Genomic DNA, 6,489 nt, shown 5'->3' on the forward strand with positions numbered 1-6,489 from the left:
AAATTATGATTTAGGGACTAAATTGAAAAGATAAAAATATTTATGGAAAAATTCTAAATTTTTTGAAATACATGGGCTGCTATTGTGATACATGGAAATCAACTAGGCTTGGAATAAGGACTAAATTGTATGAATTGATTTTCCGAGCCTAGGGACAAAATCATAATTAATTAAAAGTATAGGGGCAAAATAGCAATCTTGCCAAAGATGTGTATTGGGCTGAATTGAATATGAATTGTATTAAATTGAGTTAAATGCATTCGTTTAGATCCGGATAGACACAATACGAAGTTAGATCGAGAAAAAGAGAAAGTATCAGATTAGTAGCTTTTGTGTTTACGAACACTTGTCAAAGTAAGTTTGTGTAACTAAATTGTATGTTTCTTTGTTTAAATTGAATATTATGTTTGTGAAATGTATAATTACCATGTATAAGTATTGATCACATATCCGAAGATATATAACAAGTACTAAGTCTCGTTTGAACCTAAGAAATTTGATGGATACAAATGACATTGTCATTAAGGGTTCCTCAAGTTGGTTGTGGTTTTACTTGTGTTGCGAACATACCACAGCTCACAATAGCGTCCTGTTATTTAGCTTTTATGATCATCCTAATAAATGGCTCTCTTGAGCTTCCCATTATTTGGCTCTTATGAGCTTCCCGATTAATGGCTCTCCAGAGCTTTTCGATATTGGCTTGCATGAGCTTTCTGATTACGACTCTTATGAGTTTCCCATTACATGGCTCACATGAGCTTCCCGTTTCATGGCTCGAAAGAGCTTCCTGATTATATACTCGTATGGGCATACTTGTATATGAATTGACGGATTACAGATTTGTACACTTTGTGTGTGCTACCCGTGTATCCAACAATATTTAAATGGTTCAATGGGAAAAGTTCTGATATGAGGCAATTTGAATTTGAGACGAATTATTATGGAAATATATTTGAAATACATGGATATGATTTGCACATGTTATATGGACACATAATGTGGAAAGTATATGTATATGGAAATTTGATTATTGTTGAGCTCATACATGTTTCTTGATATTCTTATGAAATATATGACTAACATGGTTGATGAGAATATGTGTTAAGGCTTTTGGTCAATTTGATTTGAATATGGTTAGAATGCTTACCTTCAATGTGATTAAATGATAAGTTAAATTCCATGTTATACGAATTTTTTAAGCATTAAATGCTTACTCTATTTTATTTTCCCTGTTATATAGTAACTCAGAAGCTCGTTAAGGTTGGAAGCTGGTCGGAACCACATCACACTATCCATCATCCTATTTTGGTATATATAGTAAATTATTTTGACTATAATAGAATATATAGGCTAAACTGGCCAATGTTGGCATATAAATATTTTGTTAAGATTAGCTATTTGTTTGGCTTTTTTATGGTACGTATATATATGGCTTTGTTATGGTTGATATGTGTTGATAAGATTAAATGATAGTAAAATTATAGGTGTGTAATGATATGTTATATTTAGGATACAAGTATGGCTTGTTTTGATTGCTTTGTTGTGGCTTATTGATGTGTTAAAGTGTTAATGTAGGTGGAAGACAAATTGGGTGAGAAATGTGGCTAGAAAATTTGTTTATTTCATCCACACGGGCGTGTGTCTCAACCGTGTGTGACACATGGTCGGGTAACACAACTGTGTTTCCTCTGTATTTCAAAATTTTACACAAGTCAGAATACTCAAATTGTTCACACGGCCTAGCATACGAGTGTATAGCTTGGCCGTGTAACCACCCCTATCCGTATTCGTCGTCGGAATAGGGTACGAGGCATTACTGGAGTTTACCGAATTAATTTTTCGTTATTATCAGTTAAATACTATTCGTTTACCAAAACATGTCATGACGTCCCTTAGATAGGCCTCCGAAGCCCAAAACATACATCGGGACCAAACCGGGATTAGATCAAAACTATAAGAAATTTTTTGCAAAATCCCAAAGTTTTTTTTTATAAACTCAATAGAACCCCTTTATAAATATCTAACCTTCCTTGCAATTTTAAACCTAGACCAATCCAAATCAACCAATCTATTTCAACATATTTTCAAGATAAATTCAAGCATATTCGTAAGATAACCTCATCATATACCAAAACCAAGATTTGTTAGCCATACCAATGGTTAACCTTACATTCATTTCACATTAACATTTACTTTATTAGCTTATACATGCCATTGATTTCCAAAATAAAGTTTCTTTATATACCGAAATCTTGAGGTTGATAGTGTGATATGTCTTCGATCGAATCTGACCTCCGAGCTCTTAACACTATAAAACAGGGGAAAAGGAAGCAGGGTAAGCACTTTGTACTTAGTAAGCTCAAGTAACAAGAATTATACTTACCTAATATTTTCAATACAATGCAATAAACATTCATACATCCATTCAATGCATTATTACCCTAACATGCACAAACTCAACATTCAAGTTAGTCCAATAATTTTCAAGTATCAATAATATATACCATGATTGATGAACTCATCAATACCATGATTTCCATTCCTTTTTTATTTTTCCATATTTATCCCGTTGAATTTCTCGAATTTTCGATGGATTTTCAGAGGTTCACTTTTAGTGTACAATTTCGGGTCTGTCAATTCATATTTATGTGAGCACATTTCCATTTCAAAGAGCACACTCCCACGAACCTCATTCTTACAGTGAGATTACTAGTCCAGGCTAAATCCCCTGTAATATAAAATGATAGAGCATTGTCGGGATTACCAGTCCAGGCTAAATCCCCTGCAACGACAATTACTCTAATGAGTTTGGATCTAAATTACCAGCCCAGGCTAAATTCAGACCCTAATTCGGATTATCCGTCCGAGCTAAAACCATTTTACACATATTCTTTGGGAGGACTATATCAGGATAGGATCACCCGTCCGGGCTAGATCTTTTTTTACCGTCAATTCCTTTTCAGAGATCTATCGAATTTTCCTTTCATTCAACAGGAATTTCTTCCCCTTTTTATCAAATATATCAATGTTTCATCAATTTTCATACAATAAACATTCAAATCATATTCACATCAATAACATACATTTCAAGCATTTAATAATATAATTCAAGTTACACGAACTTACCTCGATACTTGTTCGTATACAAAAATCTACTAATCCTGAACTTTTTCCTTTCCTTGATCTAGCTTTTTATTTGAATTTTCTGGATCTAAATAAATAAATATTTCTGACTTGGTTTTATGAGGTCGAGGTCTCGATACCTTATTTTTACTCAATTTCTTCAATAATGTTTTTTTTCTAACTAACCACTAAATCAGTAAAATTTTTCTATCGATATTTTCATACGATTTTCCTATCATGTCAATATTCATGCAAAAATATTAAAATAAATTTCTCTTTAAATCGATTTTGTGGTTACAAAACCACTTTTTCGATAACCTTGAATTTAAGCCTTTACAATAGAGCTCCCAAGTTTGGATACGGGTTGGGACACGGCCGTGTCTCCCTATTTCAAATGCCCATACGGGCGTATGTTTTGACCATGTAAGACGCACTGCTTGGCCACACGGGCATGTATCCCCTGCATATTTAAAAATTTTTAATATTTTTTGACAGATTTTTTGAGTACTCGGTTTAGTCCCGACTTATTTCTAACATGTATTTTGAGCTTCTAGAGCTCACATAAGGGACAATATGATGAATTTTGTTTAAGATTTGATATGAATGCCAGATGATATGAAATACCTGTTATTTGATCTATAAATTCCGGTAATGCTCTGTAACATTATTCCGGCGATAGATTCGGGCTAAGGGTGTTACATTTATTGGTATCAGAATTACAGTTTAGTCGATTCTCGGACTAACGTAGCATATACGAGTCTAGCTATGCATGTCATTATATAACTTATGATAGTGTGATATCTCCTGACCATTTTAAACATGTTTTCATATAGTAATGTCATCCAATCGAGCTGATTCTGAAGAAGCTGAAAGTAATGCTCAAGCCTCTGTGCAAAGAGCAGCTTTAAGTAGGAGGAGGTTCGTATTTGAGGGCCAAGGAGGAGAGGATAAAGAAGTCTTATTCCAAATGATGAATAAATGGTTTACTGAATTTGTACGAACAAATCCAGCTATGCAACAACCTCCACCCCCTCCTATTCCTCAACCGGTTCCTGATATACTTCAAAGTATAGAACTTATTAGAGCTGGTAAGCCTCCTGTTGATAAAATCTATAAGTACGGTGCAGAATAATTTCATGCTACAGCTGAGGAAGATCCTGAAAGAGCTGAATTTTGGTTAGAAAATCCCATCAGAGTTCTTGATGAATTATCTTGTACACCGACTGAATATCTTAAATGTGCAGTATCTCTGTTAAAAGATTCAACTTATCAGTGATAGAACACATTAATTTCAGTAGTGCCAAAAGAGAGGGTCACTTGGAAATTTTTCCACACTGAGTTCCGAAAGAAATACATCAGTTAAAGATTTCTCGACCAAAAATGTAAAGAATTTTTAGAGCTTAAACAGGGTCATATAACGGTGTCTGAATATAAACGAGAATTTGTTTGATTGAGTAAATATGCTTAAGAATGTATTCCGACTGAGATTGCAATGTGCAAACGGTTCGAAGATGGCTTAAACGAAGATTTAAAACTGTTAGTTGGGATTCTCGAGTTGAAAGAATTTGTTGTATTGGTTGATCAGACATATAAAGATGAAGAGCTGAACAAAGAGAAAATACAAGCTAAGATGGAAGTCAGGAATTCAAGAAAGAGATTGACGAAAAAGTCATACCAGTCAGTATAAAATAAATCAAAGAAATATCATAACCGTTCTACTACTTCTGCGGGATATTCTAATAGAGACAGAGGTACTCGACGCTCCAGTCTTAGATCTCAGGCTACATCTGTAGCGAGTGCGGCTAGGTGATCTCTTATCTCATCACATCCTCAAGAGCTTCAAGAGTAGATATCATATTTTGAATTAAAATGAATGTGTAGACCAAATGTGTTCCTATGTGTTAGGGACTAAAATACAAACTCTTGAAACTCTATCTATTTTAGTTTTACTCGAAGTATTTTAATTCTATATGAAATGAATTAGTGAAACTATAAGTATGTTTGCAAATGTGGTTTGCTAATATGATGATTATGATTGATTTGGAGTAATTTTAAGTAATTTTAATATATTTTGATTTTGTCTTAAGTGTTGTTGCAGGGGGTTTTAGTGAACTTTTAAATTGATTTTTGCCAAAATTTACCCAAGGGTATAGGTATCGATACCTAGGCTATGAAATACAAAATTTCCAAAACAGAATGTGATTTTGGTATCACTTTTGTCATTGGTATTGATAATTTTTCCCCTGTTTTGAGTAAAAACAGTGTTAAAATCATTTCCAAACATAATCTAACTTTCTATAATGACCTCACACTTTTATATTAATAATTTTTGAGTTAAATAAGTTAAAGTACTATGTATAAATGCTTAAATTAAATAGTGTCTAACCAAAACCATTTTGGAACCAAATGTAATAGTCTTATACCAGGTTTGTATGATCGGACCGGGTATAAGGGTGTTACAAGTAAATGTAGAAAAATAAACTCCAATCTAAAGTACAAAAAGAGAAAAATAAAAACTCCAGAAAAGGGTAGAGAAAAAAAACTAAAGAAAACCGAGAGAAAACTAAACCTAAAACTAAGCTAATGTGTGTCTCTCTCCTTAGTATTTTTTGGTCTTCTGTTCCTCGTCACTCTCAGCAACCCTCCTATTTTTATTTTTTCAACCTATAACATTCTACCTTTATATGACCCAACTTCTTTCAGTAGTTACATGTATTGTCACGATTCCTTGACTTCAATCTTGACTTAGATTTGTTCTGACCTGAATCCTTAGACTGTTGTCTGCCTCTAGTGTAACACCCCTTACCCGTGTTTGACGCAGGAACAGGGTACGAGGTATTACCGAACTTAATCACTAATCATCGTATAAAAACCGATTCATAATTTCACTCTAATTTAAAACTATTTCAAACACAGTCAAGCTGTCCCTTAAAAAGAGCTTACAAGGCCCATATCATGCTTTAATTCAACCACACACATAGGCAAGAATGCACATTCATAAATTGCATCATTTAATTAATAACATAATCAAGACTATCTACATTAAATGACTTTATCCAATAGAGACCTTCAAATAACATAGGTCAGTATTTTAAGCCAATTTCTTGCAACTTAATAACAATTAAACGAGTCTCCATACATGCCAAAGACTTAAACTACTTTAAAACCTTTATATATCGATCAATAGTTTGATAGTGTGATTTAACCTCTGGCGACCTCCAACTCGAGCTAACATCTGCGACACTATAAGAAAAAGAAAAGGAAGGGAGTAAGCATTATAGGTTAGTAAGTAAGTATGTAAATATTAATAAACAATACATTATCATACTTTAAACAAAGTCACAATATGTTCCCGGAATATTACCA

This window comes from Gossypium arboreum, chromosome 5, assembly GCF_025698485.1.
Source record: "Gossypium arboreum isolate Shixiya-1 chromosome 5, ASM2569848v2, whole genome shotgun sequence".
Classification (NCBI taxonomy): domain Eukaryota; kingdom Viridiplantae; phylum Streptophyta; class Magnoliopsida; order Malvales; family Malvaceae; genus Gossypium; species Gossypium arboreum.